The 18937-nt window shown below is 42.2% G+C and overlaps 1 protein-coding gene across 2 annotated transcripts in view; it reads right to left on the bottom strand.

Annotated features, from left to right (window-relative positions):
- The window catches only part of LOC311147979 (protein NDRG3-like), an 85689-nt gene extending 68552 nt beyond the window's left edge, over positions 1–17137 (bottom strand). For both annotated transcript variants that reach the window (XM_084184845.1, XM_084184844.1), the window contains exon 1: positions 17026–17137. The gene's annotated coding sequence lies outside the window, so the exon portion shown is untranslated. The remainder of the gene's footprint in view (positions 1–17025) is intronic.
- Between the last annotated feature and the right edge of the window lie 1800 nt (positions 17138–18937).

Below are 18937 nucleotides of genomic sequence, written 5' to 3'. Positions count from 1 at the left end.
CAAAAAGAAAATGAGTCTCGTGTTCATATTTCACAACCTTGGCGGGCTTTTCGAGTTGCCTATGCGCGAGTCAATAGCAAAAAATAATACACTTGATTTATGCTACATTACAACATGCTAAATGTGTATGATCAGTGATAGATTAGCAAAGTAATAGATTAGCTACCACCTCCACTTGTTTGCCCAGACAGAGATCAAATAACCAAATATAGCCTACAGACAGATTCAGTGAAACAAAATCGCATTGATTGATTATCAGTCAAGGGCTTTTGGTCGGGATATAGGCTATACGCGAGTGAACAACAAAATAATACTAAGCTACATCCTAACATGCTAGCAAAATGGTCTGAACAGTGCTAATGATAAACAAGACTAATCATGAGCACTCACCTCCATTTTGCTAACATTTCCCAGCCTAATTGTAACCAAATACCCAAAACAGATTCAGTGAAAACAAAAAATCTGCCATTGATTGATTTAATAAGACGAGTCGCCACACTTGTCTCAAAGCATCGCGATGGCACTGCCCCAATCAAAACGGTGCGGAAATTATAGTTGACCACACACGGCTATTACTTATTATTTTAATTTTTTTATGTAAAGGTCCCGAACAGTCACAGATTCCCATGTAAAATAGCCTTTTGAGTGACTAAAATATCACCCGTACTCTATTTGGGGGATAGAAATGCTCAAAATTGACCAGGAAGTTTGAAAAGACAGGCTGAGTGGGCGGGGAGCTTATATTTATGATAGCTCTTTGAAACACCTACAGTGCCTTCAGAAAGTATTCATACCCCTTGACTTATTCCACAATTTGTTGTGTTACAGCCTGAATTCAAAACTGATTAAATATATTACTTTTTTTCTCACCCAACTACACAAAATACCCCATAATGACAAAGTGAAAACATCTTTAGACATTTTTGCAGATTTATTGAAAATGAAATATAAATCTGTCATTTACATAATTATTCACACCCCTTTGCTATGACACTCAAAATTGAGCTCATGTGCATCTAATTTCCTTTGATCATCCTTGAGACGTGACTACAACTTGATTGGAGTCCATCTGTGGCCAATTCAATTGTTTGGTCATGATTTAGAAAGAAAACAAACCTGTCTATATAAAGGTCCCACAGTTGACAGTGCATGTCAGAGCAGAAACTATACCATGAAGTCCAAGGAACTGTCCGTAGACCTCCGAGATAGAATTGTGATGAGGCATATCTGGGGAAGGGTATAAAACAATTTCTAGAGTGTTGAACATTTTCAAGAGCACAGTGGTCTCCATCATTGGGAAATATAAAAAATATGGAACTACGAAGGACCTTGGACCTCCTCCCTTATGGCTGCAGTTCGCACAAATAATAACAACCTTTCATCCTATTTCCAACTTCAATGTGGGACAAGACAGGTTGGTCCTCTATCCCCTCAGCTGTTTGCCACCGCAATCGAGCCTTTAGCCATAGCAATACGTAATAAAAACACTATCAAAATGTATTCGAAGAGGGGGCTTAGAGCATAAAGTCTCACTCTATGCGGATGACATGCTATTATATGTCTGGCCGTTTAACTGCTCTTTCAGAGATCCAGCTTCTACTAAAGACAATTTGATAAAATATCTGGGTATAAAGTTAATCATCAAAAAATTGAATTGATGCCTATTAATCCTTCTGCCATGCAAATTTATTTTAGTCGTGTGCCCTTCAGAGTCACTTCACAAAAATATTTGGGAATTTGGGTCACACACAATTTCAAAGATCTCTATAAAGCCAATTTCTCCCTTGATACTCCACCTGAAACAGTATCGTGAACGCTGGGATTTACTTTTTCTTTGGGCGGAAGAATTAACACTTAAAATGAATGATTTACCTACGTTTTTATTCTTATTTCAATGTATATTGACAAAATATATATTTTTATCTCCACAGACACAGATATCTGCTTTTATCTGGAACAAGAAAAACCCTCGGATACGTAAGAGCGTATTGCAGAGATCTCACTCCCAGGGTGGTCTAGCACTTCCAAACTTACAATATTATTACTGGGCAGCTAATATAAGAATCATTCTATATTGGCTGACAGAAATCCCTGATGTTACAGGCCTGAAATGGTTGACCTTGGAGATCTCATCCTGTGGCCCCACCTCCTTAGCTGGCTTACTCTGCTCAAAACTTGCATTAGCGGAGCCCGTTTCCAACTACACTAAAAACCCTATTGTGAAACAATCTCTAAAAATCTGGAAACAGTTCAGGCGATCGTTTGGTCTCCGTGAATTTTCAACTTCTGCCCCATTATTAAAGAACCATACATTCTTTCGATCATTATTAGACTGGGCGTTTCATATCTGGGTTGGAAAAGGGATCTCCTCACTGAACGACTTGTACATTGATATGGATTTTGCATCTTTTGAACAGTTAGTACAAAAGTTCCATATTCCTAGATCCCATTTCTTTAGATACAAAACTACGCAATTATAGGTATCTTCATAATCTAGTCACTTCCCATCACGCCTACCTACCTCCCTTCTAGATTCTATTTTTAAAGTGAACCCTTATATCAAAGGGGGCATAAGCTTGATCTATACGTTATTAAACTCGCACAATCAGGATTCCCTGAACTCTTAAGAACCAATGGGAAGAGGATTTAGGTGAACAACTTTCAGATGAAATTTGGCAGAGTATGCTTCAGAGAATACATTCTTCATCTATATGTCTAAGACATGCTGTAATTCATTTTAAAAAAATAGTTCATCTGCTGCATTGGTCAAAGACAAAATTATCCAAGATTAGACCAGAAATAGATCCCACTTGTGACTTATGTAAGCAGGCTCCTGCTACTTTATTGCACGTTTTGGACATGCCCGAAATTGACACATTTCTGGATATCAATTTTAGTCATTTTCTAAGATACTGGAGAGACCTATAGAACCTTTATTGCATTATTCGGAGTGACACCACAGGAGGCCCCTTTAAACAGTTTAATGGGCAACATGCTGGCATTTACTACTCTTCTCGCTAGACGTCTTATACTATTTAAGTGGAAGGATCGGTTTCCTCCTACTTTTAACCATTGGATAAAAGGAAGTTATGCAACATCTCAAGCTAGAGAAAATGCGGTACTCAGTTCGGGGATCTGCAATTACATTTTATAATATCTGGCAACCTTTCCTATCCTTTGTTGAAGACATGGACTGAGCTAATTTCACAACTCCATAAACCAACCCAAATTATAATTTATATCATTAATTTTACTTAATATCTTTGTATTTTTTTTTTTTACTATTTGATTATATTACTCATTGTATATCATGCCTGCTTTAAGTCTGGTTTTGGGGGGGGGGGGGGGGGGCGTGATTTGGTAGGGGATCAGTGTGTTTTGCCCTCTACCTGTTCTGTCTGTTATCTGTATAATCATAAAAATGCATAATTAAAAAACCTTGGGGGAAAAAAACTATAAACCATGACTAGAGAGACTCAACGAATACAGCAAAGAGTTGCTGTTTATGAGTATGTTCTTGTTTAAGTTGTTATTCAGCACTGTCACTTTGTTCAACAGTTTTATAAGCCATAAAATGTGCGTTCTCCCTACTTCCACTCACTCGACAACCAGCAATGCAACTGCAATGAATGAGTATAGCAAAGTTATCCGATAAGCTTGCATTGTTATTCTTAGCGGCTTGGCTTTTTTAATATCAAGGAATATTTTCACTTTCTCTGGTCATAGTAGTAACAACATGAATTGGTGCATTAGGAAGAGATAATGCAGTGTGACTTGAGTTTCGCCATTAGCTGGAAGACTGTGCCCCCTTTTCTCAGCGGAGGGAGGGAGAGGAAGCATGGTGAGTCGGGTGAGAGGCAGGGGATTTGGTAGTCTGCCCGCTTGAGAGGCAGTCTGACCGCTGCTCCCTCCCTCATACTGACCATCAGTCCAGTAAAAAAAAAAAAAAAGTATTATGCTCACTCAGCTGCGCCTCACAAGTAATACAACAAATGATCTATTACCAGTGTGATCATATACCTACAATTGTTAAATATAATTTAAAAATGGTCTGAGAAGAACATTGGCAGGGCAATTCAAGCATTGCCAATATGCAGTGATAACGTATTGGGCCTATAGCCTCCTGCACAAACCTTATTGCTACAGAACTGTTTTTAATTGGTTCATGTTGCATATGCTTACGTTTAAGTCATGTTATAAGAGTGGTCGATCTTGGCTTGCATTTTGACTCAGTGATCTTGACTCAGAAAAGGTTTGTGACCACTGGTCTGGACAAAATTGGACAAAACACATTTACTTGAAGAACAGTGCGGATGCAAGTTCGGTAAAAGAATTACAGTAAAATCTCCATCAATTTATGTGATAAAGTTTTCCAAAAACTCTTAAATATCTACTCCGAATTAAGATTAAAAAGATGTGTGCAGGAAGAATGGGGTGTCAGCTATGATACCTTATGTTTGAAAATATCTATTTTGATTATTGAACTACAATATTTTATTGAACCTTTGACAGGCCTACAGTAAATGAAGTGGATTAACACCAGGTAACAGAATGATGGTAACGGGTCCCTGATGCATAATTATGGATATGAAAGTCATTCTCTTCATGGTGATGTATCCTGAATAGGTACAGAAATGTAGAAATATGCAGCATCTTCCTTCGAATATTTGGGTATTATTCTACACACTGGCTATTATTGTAATTAGCCCCCCAAACAAGACCAAAATTGTTGGTCCGGACCAAATCTGAACCAATCATAGACGTCTATGTTTCACAAGATTGGACAGCAAAGTACAGAAAAGTAGATTAGAGTACAGTACAGCATAGTACATCCCTGTACTCTACTATAGTGTGCTCTACTGTACTGAACTCTACAGTACTGTACTATACTTTCTCATTTTATTAGGTATGAAAAGGCATCATTGTTAAATGTCGCCATACTTACTCTATACAGTGTGTGTTTGAGTACCCATGTAACAGAATAGGCATTAGTCGCAACCAGCCATGATCATTTAGTACAACCAGTGTTTCTAATGTTAAAAATTTAAATCACTGTATTGCCTCAAATGCTGAGAAGCTCAGTCTAAGAGAAAAATGCATTTTTGTTAAATTACAAATGGTTTTCATTTCACTAACAGAGGTTTCAGTTGACAAGGCATTCAAAATGAGGTGTCGTCCAGTGAAAAAAAAAAGAATATATATTAATTATACTGGAACCGGAAATATTTGAGACCATGTACACCTGCTCATTCCATGACAGACTGACCAGGTGAAAGCTATGATCCCTTACTTGCTAAATCTACTTCAACATCAGTGTAGATGAAGGGGAGGAGACAGGTTAAAGACAGAGTTTTAAGCCTTGAGACAATTGTGTATGTGTGCCATTCAGAGGGTGAATGGGCAAGACAAAAAATGTAAGTGCCTTTGAACGGGGTATGGTAGTAGGTGCCAGGCGCATCGGATTGTGTCAAGAACTGCAACACAGCTGGGTTTTTCACACAACAGTTTCCCGTGTGCATCAAGAATGGTCCAATACCCAAAGGACATCCAGCCAACTTGACAAGTGTGGGACGCATTGGCATCAACATGGGCCAGCATCCCTGTGGAACACTTGACACCTTGTAGAGTCCATGCCCCGATGAATTGAGGCTGTTCTGAGGGCAAAAGGGGGGTGCAACTCAATATTAGGAAGGTGTTCTTAATGTTTTGTACACTCAGTGTATATACACTACATGACCGGGCACTGATGTCGGGAGATTAGGCCTGGCTCGCAGTCGGCGTTCCAATTCATCCCAAAGGTGTTAGATGGGGTTGAGGTCAAGGCTCTGTGCAGGCCAGTCAAGATCTTCCACACCGATCTCGACAAACCATTTCTGTATGGACCTCACTAAAAAGAACGGGGGCATTGTCATGCTGAAACAGGAAAGGGCCTTCCCCAAACTGTTGCAAGTACAGAATCGTCTAGGATGTCATTGTATGCTGTAGTGTCTAGTGAAATTTTAACTGGAACTAAGGGGCCTAGCCCAAACCATGAAAAACAGCCCCAGACCATTATTCCTCCTCCACCAAACTTCACTGTCGGCATTATGCATTGGGGCAGGTAGCGTTCACCCAGATACGTCCGTAGGACTGCCAGATGGTGAAGTGTGATTCATCACTCCAGAGAACATGTTTCCACTGCTCCAGAGTCCAATGGCGGCGAGCTTTACACCACTCCAGCCAACGCTTGGCATTGCACATGGTGATCTTAGGCTTGTGTGCGGCTGCTCGGCCATGGAAACCCATTTCATGAAGCCTCCGGCAAACAGTTATTGTGCTGACGTTGCTTCCAGAGTAATTTGGAACTTAGTAGTGAGTGAGAACAGACGATTTTTACACGCTACGCGCTTCAGCACTCTGCGGTCCCGTTCTGTGAGCTTGTGTGGCTGAGCTGTTGTTGCTCCTAGATGTTTCCACTTCACAATAACAGCACTTATAGTTGACCCGGGCAGCTCTAGAAGGGCAGAAATGTGACTGACTTGTTGGAAAGGTGGCATCCTATGATGGTGCCACGTTGATAGTCATTGAGCTCTTCAGTAAGGCCATTCTACTGCCAATGTTTGTCTATGGAGATTGCATGGCTGTGTCCTCGATTTAATAGACCTGTCAGCAACGGTGTGGCTTAAATAGCCTAATCCACTAATTTGAAGGGTTTTACACATACTTTGTGATAGATATATATTTATATACATATACTACCGATCTGTCAACTGTCAAAAGTTTTAGAACACCTTGTCATTCAAGGGTTTTTCTTTATCTTTACTATTTTATACATTGTAGAATAATAGTAAATAAATACAAATTATGAAATAACACATATGGAATCATGTAGTAACCAACAGGTTTTTTTTACATTTTATTCTTCAAATAGCCACCCTTTGCCTTGATGACAGCTTTGCACACTTGGCATTCTCTCAACCAGCTTCACCTGGAATGCTTTTCCAACAGTCTTGAAGGAGTTCCCACATATGCTGAGCACTTGTTGGCTGCTTTTTCTTCACTCTGCCGTCATATTTCTTCCTAAAATAAATGTGACAGGTCCTTCTTGCTTTGAAAAGGTTCAATGTTGGTCATACACACACCAGGCTATAAACAGACCAGTGTGTGAAATAGCTAGGCGACTGCCATTAGTGTTGAGGTGTTCCGTCTGTCAACCATGGCTACTTAAGTAAATGGACCCAGTGTATGGGCTGATCGCCACTGCCACGTTACTTTATTAAAGATGTATGGAGGCCGGGGGGGAGATGACGAAGACAGAGGCTCTCTAGGCTAATTTACAGAAGTCTCAGCTGTGTGTGCGTGTTGGTGGTTACCATTTGCATCACATTGCACGGAGGGGAAGAGACTAACATTCAACCACTTTGTCATGGAGTTCATTTCAAAAGGAGGGCTGAACTGCCATTCCACAGATACAGCAAGATCAAGGGTAAAATTCAGTAGAAGGGCTGTATTGTGGAGGATAGAGAAGAAGAAAAAAAAGCTTCTACCCACACTAACCGTATTACATACAATATTTAACAGCCCCTCCGCAGAATTGCAGGCCAGGGTATCACATCACTCCAGCAAGCTCAAGCTCACCAACTCTATCCCTGTAACACACGAGCCCACAAGTCACTCAACAGCAGGGTTTCTTTATTCCAGTGCAGCCCCTTCAAATGCCTGCCCGCCCCTCCCCCCCTCTCTCTCCTTCACCTGGGTCAGGTGTGCTGGCCAAGCAGCAGCCACGTGAGTTAAGCTCAAGGTCTGGCTCTGGTTTCACTTTGCCTCTGGCTCCCTGGTGACAGCCCGGGTCATGTTCTCAGAGTAGCGTCTGTATGAGTGCCCGGCCTGCCAGGATGCAAGGAGCATAAGGGTGGCAGGCTGAGCACTGCAAAGCGACTCGTCTCCATTTGATATTAAGGTTGGTATTCAAGACGCAATGGTGCAGATCAGGGTTCCAGTCATGTCTGTTTAATCAAACCCTCCACACTATGAGCTGTGGAAAGTCTCAGAGGAGTTTGAAGAAACTAGGATATCTACTTCAAAAGAGTGGAAAGGTTGACAAAATAGAGACACTGGATTTGTTAGGATAATAGTTCATTCCTGGCATTAGGGTAAGGAGAGATAGAGTAGCCTACAGTAGATAGGGCACTGACACCAAGCAGCCAGGAGAGGTACAAGGCTATGTAAAACGCCAAGCAAAACAGAATATTAATTATGAGCCGCTGGGTAATGTGTAAATGTTAGCTCCTTCCTTTGCGTTACTTTGTATTCCCCACCCCCTCTCCCTGATTAACTGTGCTTACTGATACACAGCCCCAGGGACCTTTTTCTCCAGTGCAAACCTCTGCCAAGTTTGCCATTCAGTGAGGAAAAACATCTAACTATAGAAATTAAATTACTGTGCTCAGCGTAGATTACATGTGGATTTATTTGGAGCTTTTCTGTTACTATCAGGAAGCAGCTAGTGCTTCCTCTATTCTGTAAGACAACCCTTGCTCAAAACAGTATTGTTTGGGTAGCGTAATTGGTAAGCTCCACAGCGCAGCTCCATACCTGGCACCTCTCTGCAGTGCCGTTACTGGTAGATCCACTTCCTGTGGCTTTAGATCCGTAGCAGGCTGCTGGGGGGCAATTTGATACGTCTGATTGTCATTCAATCTCTGACACTGGGGAGTTAGTCTAAAGGGGAAGAGGAGATTTTAATTTGGCCCAATAGAGCAGGAATATCAGGCTACTGATGTGACAGGCTGGGCTACCTCCCCACTAGCAGCGTCCTCTCCCCAGGCCCAACAGCTGGAGCTCAGGACAACACAGGACTCCTGGGGAGATCAACCAGACAATGCTGGTGGGGGGGGGTGACAAGTTCTGTCTGACAGCCAATATATTACATTTTTCATCCAGAGCTAGTAAAAACCAATGTTCTAATACATGTGAATGTCGTCAAAAACTGCTGCCATTTCTATTATGCCAGCTAGCCTACACCTCTAAATTTTCATTCAAATATGTTGGAACTGCGAATGATGACACACCGAATGTCAACCTCCATTGCGTATCGAACAATTCCACAAGGTCAGAGTGTAATATTGAGGTTGATGCTGCCATTACTGTAGGCTTAATGTTGCTACAAGCTTTACTCAGTCGATCGACGTTCACGCATGCGCACTTTTGTCCACATTGTCGTTGCGTTCCACCCAGAGGAAGTCGGCCTTGTCTAGTGTATATGCACTTGGGGGCTTGGGGAACCAGACTAGCTTACCAAGCAAGAAGGCACTCTGTAGCTAGCGACGACATTCAAACTTCCGGATCCGATGTTATGCCTTTTTGTTTACAAATGCTAGCTAGCTAATCAAATCAAATCAAATGTATTGGTCACATACACATGGTTAGCAGATGTTATTGCGAGAGTAACAAAATGTTTGTGATTCTAGTTCCGACAGTGCAGCAATATCTAGCAAGTAATATCTAACAGTTCTACAACAAAAACCTAATACACACAAATCTAAGTAAAGGAATGGAATAAGAATTTATAAATATATGGATGAGCAATGTCATTATCAGAGTGGCATAGGCTAAGATGCAATAGATCATATAGAATATACACATATGAGATGGGTAATGCAAGATATGTAAACATTATTAAAGTGGCCGGTGATTTTCAAGTCTGTATGTAGGCAGCAGCCTCTCTGTGCTAGTGATGGCTGTTTAACAGTCTGATTGCCTTGAGATCGAAGCTGTTTTTCAGTCTCTCGGTCCCAGATTTGATGCACCTGTACTGTCCTCGCCTTCTGGATGATAGCGGGGTGAACAGGCAGTGGCTTGGGTGGTAGTTGTCCTTGATTATCTTTTTGGCCTTCCTGTGACATCGGGTGCTGTAGGTGTCCTGGAGGGCAGGTAGTTTGCCCCCTGGTGATGCGTTGTGCAGACCGCACCACCCTCTGGAGAGCCCTGCGATTGTGGGCGGTGCAGTTGCCGTACCAGGCGGTGATACAGCCCGACAGGATGCTCTCAATTGTGCATCTGTAAAAGTTTGTGAGGGTTTTAGGTGATAAGCCAAATTTCTTCAGCCTCCTGAGGTTGAAGAGATGCCGATGCGCCTTCTTCACCACACTCTGTGTGGGTGGACCATTTCAGTTTGTCATTGATATGTACACTCAGGAACTTAAAACTTTCCACCTTCTCCACTGCTGTCCCGTCGATGTGGATAGGGGGGTAATCCCTCTGCTGTTTCCTGTAGTCTGGTGTTCTATGATTCAACACTACTTTTTAGCCAAAGAAACATGTCTATGAATTGCAACAGCAAGAGCTTGAACTGCTCTTATTACTCGACTGAGAAAATGGCAAGTTCGTCCACTGAACACTACAAGAGGGGACAATGGAGAATACATGACTCTCCATTAAAAATCACCAGCATTGGGCTCCCCCTCATTCACACCAGCTTGTTTTTACTTTGTGTCAGGGGTAAGGCTTTCGTATAATTTGCAGGCCATTTAATAGCACATTAACAGTCCTCAATACATTTGACTTCCATCTTGTGTCAACTTCGTAATAACAGACAAATATCAGGCACTACTTTTCTGTTATCATTTGCTGCATTGTGAACAAACTTTTCAATAAACAAACTCAGAAGCCATACGCGTTTAATGTATGGGTTTATTTCTTACAGATAAAGGTTACAGCGTTACAATTTATGACATATACAGTGCCTTCGGAAAGTATTCAGACCCCTGGACTTTTTCCACATTTTGTTCCTTTACAGCCTTATTCTAAAATTGATTAAATTGTAATTTTTTCTCCTCAATCTACACACATTACCCCATAATGACAAAGCAATAAACAGGTTGACATTTTTGCTTATTTATTTAAAATAAAGTTAATATTACATTTACATAAGTATTCAGACCCTTCACTCAGTACTTCGTTAAAGCACCTTTGGCAGCGATTACAGCCTCGAGTCTTCTTGGGTATGACGCAACAAGCTTGGCACAGCTGAATTTAGGGAGTTTCTCCCATTTCTCTGCAGATCCTCTCAAGCACTATCAGGCTGGATGGGGAGCGATGCTGCACAGCTATTTTCAGGTCTCTCCAGAGATGTTTGATCGGGTTCAAGTCCGGGCTCTGGCTGGGCCATTCAAGGACATTCAGAGAATTGTCCCAAAGCCACTCCTGTGTTGTCTTCTCGGTGTGCTTAGGGTCATTGTCCTGTTGGAAGGTGAACCTTCGCCCGTCTGAGGACCTGAGCGCTCTGGAGCAGGTTTTCATCAAGGATTTCTCTGTACTTTGCTCCGTTCATCTGTGCCTTGATCCTGACTAGTCTCCCAGTCCATGCCGCTAAAAAACATCCCCACAGCATGATGCTGCCACCACCATGCTTCACCGTAGGGATGGTGCCAGGTTTCCTCCAGACGTGAAGCTTGGCATTTAGGCCAAAGAGTTCAATCCTGGTGTCATCATACCAGAGAATCTTGTTTCTCATGGTCTGAGAGTTTATAGGTGTCTTTTGCCAAACTCCAAGCGGGCTGTCATGTGCCATTTCCTGAGGAGTGGCTTCGGTCTGGCCACTCTACCATAAAGGCCTGATTGGTGGAGTGCTGCAGAGACGGTTGTCCTTCTGGAAGGTTCTCCCATCTTCAGAGAGGAACTCTAGAGCTCTGTCAGTGACCAAGGACCTTCTCCCTCGATTTCTCAGTTGGGCCGGGCGGCCAGGCCTAGGAAGAGTCTTGGTGGTTCCAAACTTCTTCCATTTAAGAGAGATTGAGGCCACTGTGTTCTTGGGGACCTTCAATGCTGCAGACATATTTTGCTACCGTCTGTGCCTCGACACAATCCTGTCTCGGAGCTCCACGGAAAATTCCTTTGACCTCATGGCTTGGTTTTTGCTCTGACATGCACTGTCAACTGTGGGACCTTATATAGACAGGTATGTGCCTTTCAAAATCATGTCCAATCAATTGAATTTACCACAGGTGGACTCCAATCAAGTTGTAGAAACATCAAGGATGATCAATGGAAACAGGATGCACCGGAGCTCAATTTCAAAACTCATAGCAAAGGGTCAGAATAATAATGTAAATAAAAGGTTAAATGTTTAACACATTTCTAAAAACCAGTTTTTGCTTTGTCATTATGGGGTAGCGTGTAGATTGCTGAGGATTTTTAAATTTTCATTTTAGAATAAGGCTGTAATGTAACAAAATGTGGAAAAAGTCAAGGGGTCTGAATAGTTTCCGAAGGCACTGTACGTCTTCATATATAACCCAACGGTTACCATGAATATTACCAAAGGAATGTCTCTGATGAGGATATGACTGTCACACATAATGGCTGATACACTGTATACCAATATAGATGTAATTGATTGCCTCACAAAAGTGATCTGGCAGGATGGGGGCATATGTCCAAAGCATAGGCTGCACAACTGTTACAGTAAACATTTTATTGCCTTCATGTTCTGTTCAATACTAATGGAAACATTTATTTTATTCAAAAGGTTCTTCTGGCCTTGATGATATATCCTGGAAGAGCCCTTGAGGTTGCCGTAGAGAAAGTGGAGACGCTTGTGAAGGCCTGTCTGGCCCTCCACAACTACCTTTGCACCACAGACACTGACAACACGGTCATCAACCCCACGTTTGTTGACCACTCCACACCCACTGGGGACCTGTATCCAGGGGAGCAGAGACAGGCGGACACCAGCTTCCTGGACCCAAGAAACATGTCGACAGACAGGGCAACCAGAGCTGCTATAGATGTGCGCAACAACCTCAAGGACTACTTCCTCACACCAGCTGGTTGAGTGTCTTTCCAGGCAGCTGCTATCATGCGTGACACCCTACAATAAATGTTGGAGTGTGGTTTAGAAAAACATGTGCGCACATACTGTATGTTCTCTTCCTCTGGTTAATTACTGTTTGTCATGTTGTTAGCTACACACTTGGTTTTTCTGTTTGGATTTTGCCATTTCTTATTCACACTTTAGAAATCACAAAGACTACCATAATGAGTCACTTCATCCTTGTGTTGTTTAAGTTTTTTTTTTAGGCTAGACCCTCAAGACCTCGTGTTGTGTAGTGGCCTTTCAATAGAGGACTTTCCTGCTATGGTACATGGGTGAAAATGGTTGTCCAGCTGTAGACAGTAAGGCTAGACCATCGAGACCTCGTGTTGTGTAGTGGCCTTTCAATAGAGGACTTTCCTGCTATGGTACATGGGTGAAAATGGTTGTCCAGCTGTAGACAGTAAGGCTAGACCATCGAGACATTTACCAATCAACATAACACAAGGTTGTACGTGGTCATGTGCTGTGGCCTTTCAATGGAGACCTTCCTGCGGGTGAGAATGAGTGTCCAGCTTCAGACAATAAGGACAGACCCCCACGACATTAGCCTCATCTAGCTCATGTACAAAGCAGTACACAAAGCAGTGACTGATTCAGAACAGTAATATTTTTAGTACAAATATCCAGACAGACATTTGCAGACCTTTAGATTGTAAATAACTATCACAAGAAGAAATATCACAAAAAGGAAACTAGTGCAATGTAAAAAATACATCGTCATGTCCCTGACAAATGGGAGACATTGATCAGGAGGAATAGACACCATCCATGGTACCATGACGTCATAGACTGCCTTAGCTGGACACTGCTTCTGTTTCTGTAACCCCTGCTGCAGTTTCTTTAACTCATCCACCCGCTGCATAACGTCAGTGTCCAAAGGATCGTCAGCTGTCTTCCTCTTCCGGCCACTGGAGCTGGGTCTGGGGCAGAGGTTGATGGAGATGAACCAGGCCGAGGAGATGAACCAAGGGGCGATGACCCACCTTTAGATGAGCTGCAAAAAACACCACTCCAAGCAGATGGCGAATATATTAGAATACGTCGCAATAACCTTTAAATATCTCCATGGGCTCCTTAGAGTTCAAATGCTTAATCAAAAGGAACTGATTTCATAAACATCTCAAACTAATTAGCATATGCACACACCCCATTGTCTGTTTTCAGATGTTTGAACTAGCCCTGCTAATCATTATGATAACTACACAGGTGCTAAATATTTCCCACTCACAATTTCTCCCACCCAGAAAAGAGCCGTCATGTTCCAACTAGGTCTTCTAAACATAAGATCACAAACACACAGTACAAAAGTACTCAGCTGCATGACAAGAGTACATACCGTATCTGGCATATGGGTGTCTGACGATGTGTCACGGAAACACGAAGCCAGTCCAGTTGTTGGACAATCGGCAGGACTCTCACACTGGCGGCAGCCCTACTCCTCATCTCTTTCACCCTTTTCAGATTGCGAACATACCGGTCCCGAATCTTTCGCCATGTTTCTTTGTATCGGTGTCCAAATTGTGATACCTCCCTCCAGAGATTGTCTTTTGCGTGCTTGTCCGAATACAACCGCATCCAAGGGTGGTATTGGTGCTCGTATTGTCTCACCAGCTTGCACAGACACTCCTTAAAACTGGACAGACAATTGCGCGTAGCAAATCTCAAACTAAAAGCACAAAAAAAGGAAGCTTGCAAGTAGAACAGTAAGTAGTAACACGACATACATTGATTGTGTGTTTATACCAGAAGGGATATCGGAAAAGATGTGAGGTAGACACATGGGTGGGCTTTGTTGCAAAACTCACTCAATACTGCCCCTCAGTCTTCTCAAGGAATGATACGTCAAGTCTCAATTTTCAGGTAGGTAAAAACTGTGTTAAATATTACAAGGAGCCGCCCCTTTTGTGACAAAAAGCGACATTGCAACACAGCACAACGCTCCGTAGGGTCCATTTCCGAAGGGTATAAGATCGGCCTTTAACCATAATTCTCGAAATTACAGCCATCAACCAACCCCCAGGCCTAGCAGTTATTAACAGAAGATAAAAAAATCTAATAATGAACAACATTATCTAATCTGGACCAGAGGATACAATATTCACCATTGTTTACATACAGTAGTCCTGCCTACTTCCCCCACCCCTGCAGCTCAGAGCAGAGCTTGGCAAAGACCTCCCCAAGGACAGCAACAGAAATAGAACCAAGGATGAAGGAAGAAGGGCAGCCAATGGAATGGAAAGAGACCATGAAACAGCTGCTGCATGGCCAGGGTGCGGGTGAAAGGATGGGCAGAGTAAAGAGAGAGGCCAGGTTTATAAAATAAACAAACATTACACATACTGAAGGATTAGTGGACATATGTGGTAGCAGCAGCAGAGCCTGGACCTAGTCCAAATCCCCACTCAGATTTCCTACACCAGAGAACCTCAAACACTAACACAAAAGCAGAAACCTGGAAAATTCAGAGCAAGTACAGTAGAAGGCTTTGCTTGTTTCTGTAGCCCTGAGGGGGGAGGGAGGGGAGAAATCATCTCTTGCCATTGCCAACATAACTCTCACCTGTTTTGGGTAGAGCTTAAGGGCTCAGACAGACCAGTAGAGTTTGCTGGCAGAGAGCACTTAGCACCTCTGAACGTAATTTGCGAACCGAGTGTGCACCGATTTTACATGTAGAATCATGTGGTCCCTAAAACATCACGCTGAACGATCGGCAGACGAATGCTAGATCCACATTCCGTACAAGGTGCGTGAGCCTTAACAGTTCCAAAGACTTCCTAGCATTACTCAAGAAAGCGTATATTTAAAAAGTACAAAAAAACAGTCCCTGGGGCAATTGTGTGTTGGTTTACTGTAGGGTAGGTAGCAGAGGCAATCTGGACTTCTAAACAGCTGTCACTAATCGCATTGGCTTTGCTGTTATTTGTCTGTGTGTTTTTTTATCTCAATTTCTCTAGGTTCGCAGCAGGAATACACAATCCAAGGGACACATTACTGGGGGATCAAATGCCATAGCTACATGTAAATACAAAAATAAAGGAAACACCAACAGTGTCTTAATAGGGCATTGGACCACCACAAGCCACCAGAACAGCTTCAATGTGCTTTAGCATAGACTCTACAAGTGTCTGGAACTCTATAGGAGGGATGTGACAACATTCTTCCATGAGAAATTCCATCATTTCATGTTTTGTTTTTGGTGACACACTTTAAACCCCCAATGATCATTTGAGATCCCTCTTTCAAAAAGTCACTGAGATCTCTTCTTCTAACCATGGTAGGCCAACAATTTGGCAGCTGGGCATTTGTATACATTTAAGTCATTTATCACACTTATCCAGAGCGACTTGCAGTAGTGCGTGCATACATTTTCATAAAGACTTTGGTACATGACCATAAGCATGACAGAATCTTAATTGCTTAATTAAGTCAGGAACCACACCTGTGTGGAAGCGTCTGCTTTCAATATACTTTGTATCCCTCATTTACTCAAGCGTTTCCTTTATTTTGGCAGTTACTTATTAAAGGGCATTGTTCTTCTGCCAAAGGCTTGCTGTAACTAACCAGTGACAGTCCATCTCCCCATATGACTTGCTCTGTGTTCTGAATGTCATGAAAGGGAATAGGTTTATCCCCATCACCCTATATTTAGTTACACAACCAAGGTTTTTCTATAACTAGGCCTAATGTCAGGGGTATACTGTCGCCTAGCTAGCTAGCATCTCAAGTCCAATAGCTAGCTAGAATAGCTCCAAAACATGCTCTTCCAACCAACCTCACTCTGCAGTGCTGGTCTACCGTTTACGTTAGCTAGCTATTTATAGTCAGTTAAGTAACGACTAACGTTAGTAGCAAGACAACTAAAAACCATTAAACCATGCATGAAAATGACATAGTAAATTAAATAACGACAAAAAACGTTAGGTTTCATAGCTAGATAGTTAGCTAGCCACCAACAACCAGCTAGCTAGCACATACTGTAGCTGCTAGCTAGCTGGCTTGAGTGTACAACGCACTTGACCAAACCTTTGCCAAAGGCTTCGGCTAACAAAATCAGCTAGCTAGTTAGCGTTATAGCTACTGCCATACAAATGTAACATTAGGAATCACTTTTTGGGGGGGCTACACACTCTTTATATCCAATAATTTACATTTTGCGCCATGTTACTCACCCGTTGACTTTTTATAAAACTGTGGAAATAGCAGGGTCTGGCTGGCTGTCTGTCTGGTAGTGCTCCGAATTGCTCGATTCCAATGTGCCAACTGAAAACACTACTCTGATCTGACACAATTCAAGGCGGACCCTTTCAATGCGTGAAGGGCGGGCAGCTCCAATGATTTTCTATTCACTACCCCTAAAGGTTGACCAGAGCGAGTGGTAGGAGGTATATTGTGACTTCTCTCAGCAGTCTAAATCTGTCTTGCACAATAAATGTTTTTAAATTGAATACCTGTATTATGATTTAGTTAATTTCCCTAGTCTGATTCTGGCTATTGTAAGATATTTAATTTGCATATCCAACCTGGACTCATGGGTAGACTTAACATAATGATTATAAATCCCGGACACTCCCAATTAGTAAATGTTACGTTTTGTATTGTATGTATTAATTTGTGGGTGTCCATCATCCATTTCGTACAATATGTTACGAATTGAAATTCGTACAAAATGTTACAAATGTGAAAAACGTATGTTACAAATTCCAATTTTGTTATGGCTAACGTTAGCTAGGCTAAGGGTTAAGGTTAGGTTAAGGAAAGGGTTAGCTAACATGCTAAGTATTTGCAAAGTAGCTCAAATGTAGTTAGTATTGCAAAGTTGCTAAAATGATAAAGTTGTCCATGAAGAGATTCAAAAGAGCAACTTATGGGTTACTAGAAGTTCGTGTTATAGACCCGACCAACCACCCTACTTTTGTTTTTGCCTCAAGTAACCTTCTGTCTTATGTAACCATTCCAAACGTAACATATCATACTATGTAATAAGTGTCCCAGATTTACATTCACTATGTTACGTCTAGTCTATGAGACCAAGCTGGCATATCATGAACTTGTTATTGTCTAGTCCAGGGGTGTCAAACGTACGGCCCGCGGGCCGGATAAGGCCCGCAAACGGGTTTAATCCGGCCCGCGAGATGATTTAAAAAATAAAAAAATAATTTTTTTTTTTTTTTTTAAAGTATAAAAATGCGCTGCAATTTTTCAATAAAATAAACTGCTGTTCCAATTGCGTCCACTGGATGGCGCAATAGCAATTGTGTTAAGCAAGCAAACTGTTTATACCGGGGCAGAGCAAGTAGGTCAAGCACGTGCAGCCAATGAGCTACTTTGTTTTGCCCGCGATATTTATTACGGCTTCTACTTTTAACATTATGTGCTTTGGCACCCTCATTGCCCCAATATGTCTCTGTCAAAAAAGAGAAAAGTGGACGCAGAGTGCAGAGTGTTCCAAGAAAAATCGTCATCCTATTTAATCCCGGAATTGAATGGGAAAGCTGTATGTTTGGTGTGTTCAGAGCATGTTGCAGTGCTGAAAGAATATAACCTTCGTCGCCACTATGTGAGTCTTCATGCCGACAAATATGACAACTTTCAAGGACAGCGGAGATGAGAGAAGGTGAATGAACTGTTGGCGGGTCTGAAGAAACAGCAGTCTGTGTTTACTCACAGCCGAGACATCAGTGACGCTGCAGTGAAAGCTAGCTACCTCATTGCTAATGAAATCGCAGTGGCTTCAAAACCATTTAGTGAATTTGGAAAAACATGCATGATGAAGGCAGCGGAGATTGTGTGCCCTGAAAAGCGGCAGGCTTTTGCAAATATCAGCCTGACAAGAAACACAGTTGCAGACAGGATTTCCGATCTTTCAGTGGATTTGGACAGCCAGTTGAAGCAAAAAGTAAAGTCATTTATTGCGTTTTCGGTTGCAATTGATGAAAGCACGGACATTACAGATGTTGCACAACTGGCCATTTTCTCATCCGCGGAGTTGATGACACATTGACCGTCACCGAGGAGTTCGTGGAGTTGGTGCCGATGACAGATACAACGACAGCAGCTGATATTTTTACCGCACTGGTCGGC

Source organism: Coregonus lavaretus, assembly GCF_964263955.1.
Source record: "Coregonus lavaretus genome assembly, chromosome: 20".
Lineage (NCBI taxonomy): Eukaryota > Metazoa > Chordata > Actinopteri > Salmoniformes > Salmonidae > Coregonus > Coregonus lavaretus.
The sequence above is the reverse complement of the archived record's forward strand: the minus strand, read 5'-3'. Positions and strand labels throughout refer to the sequence as shown.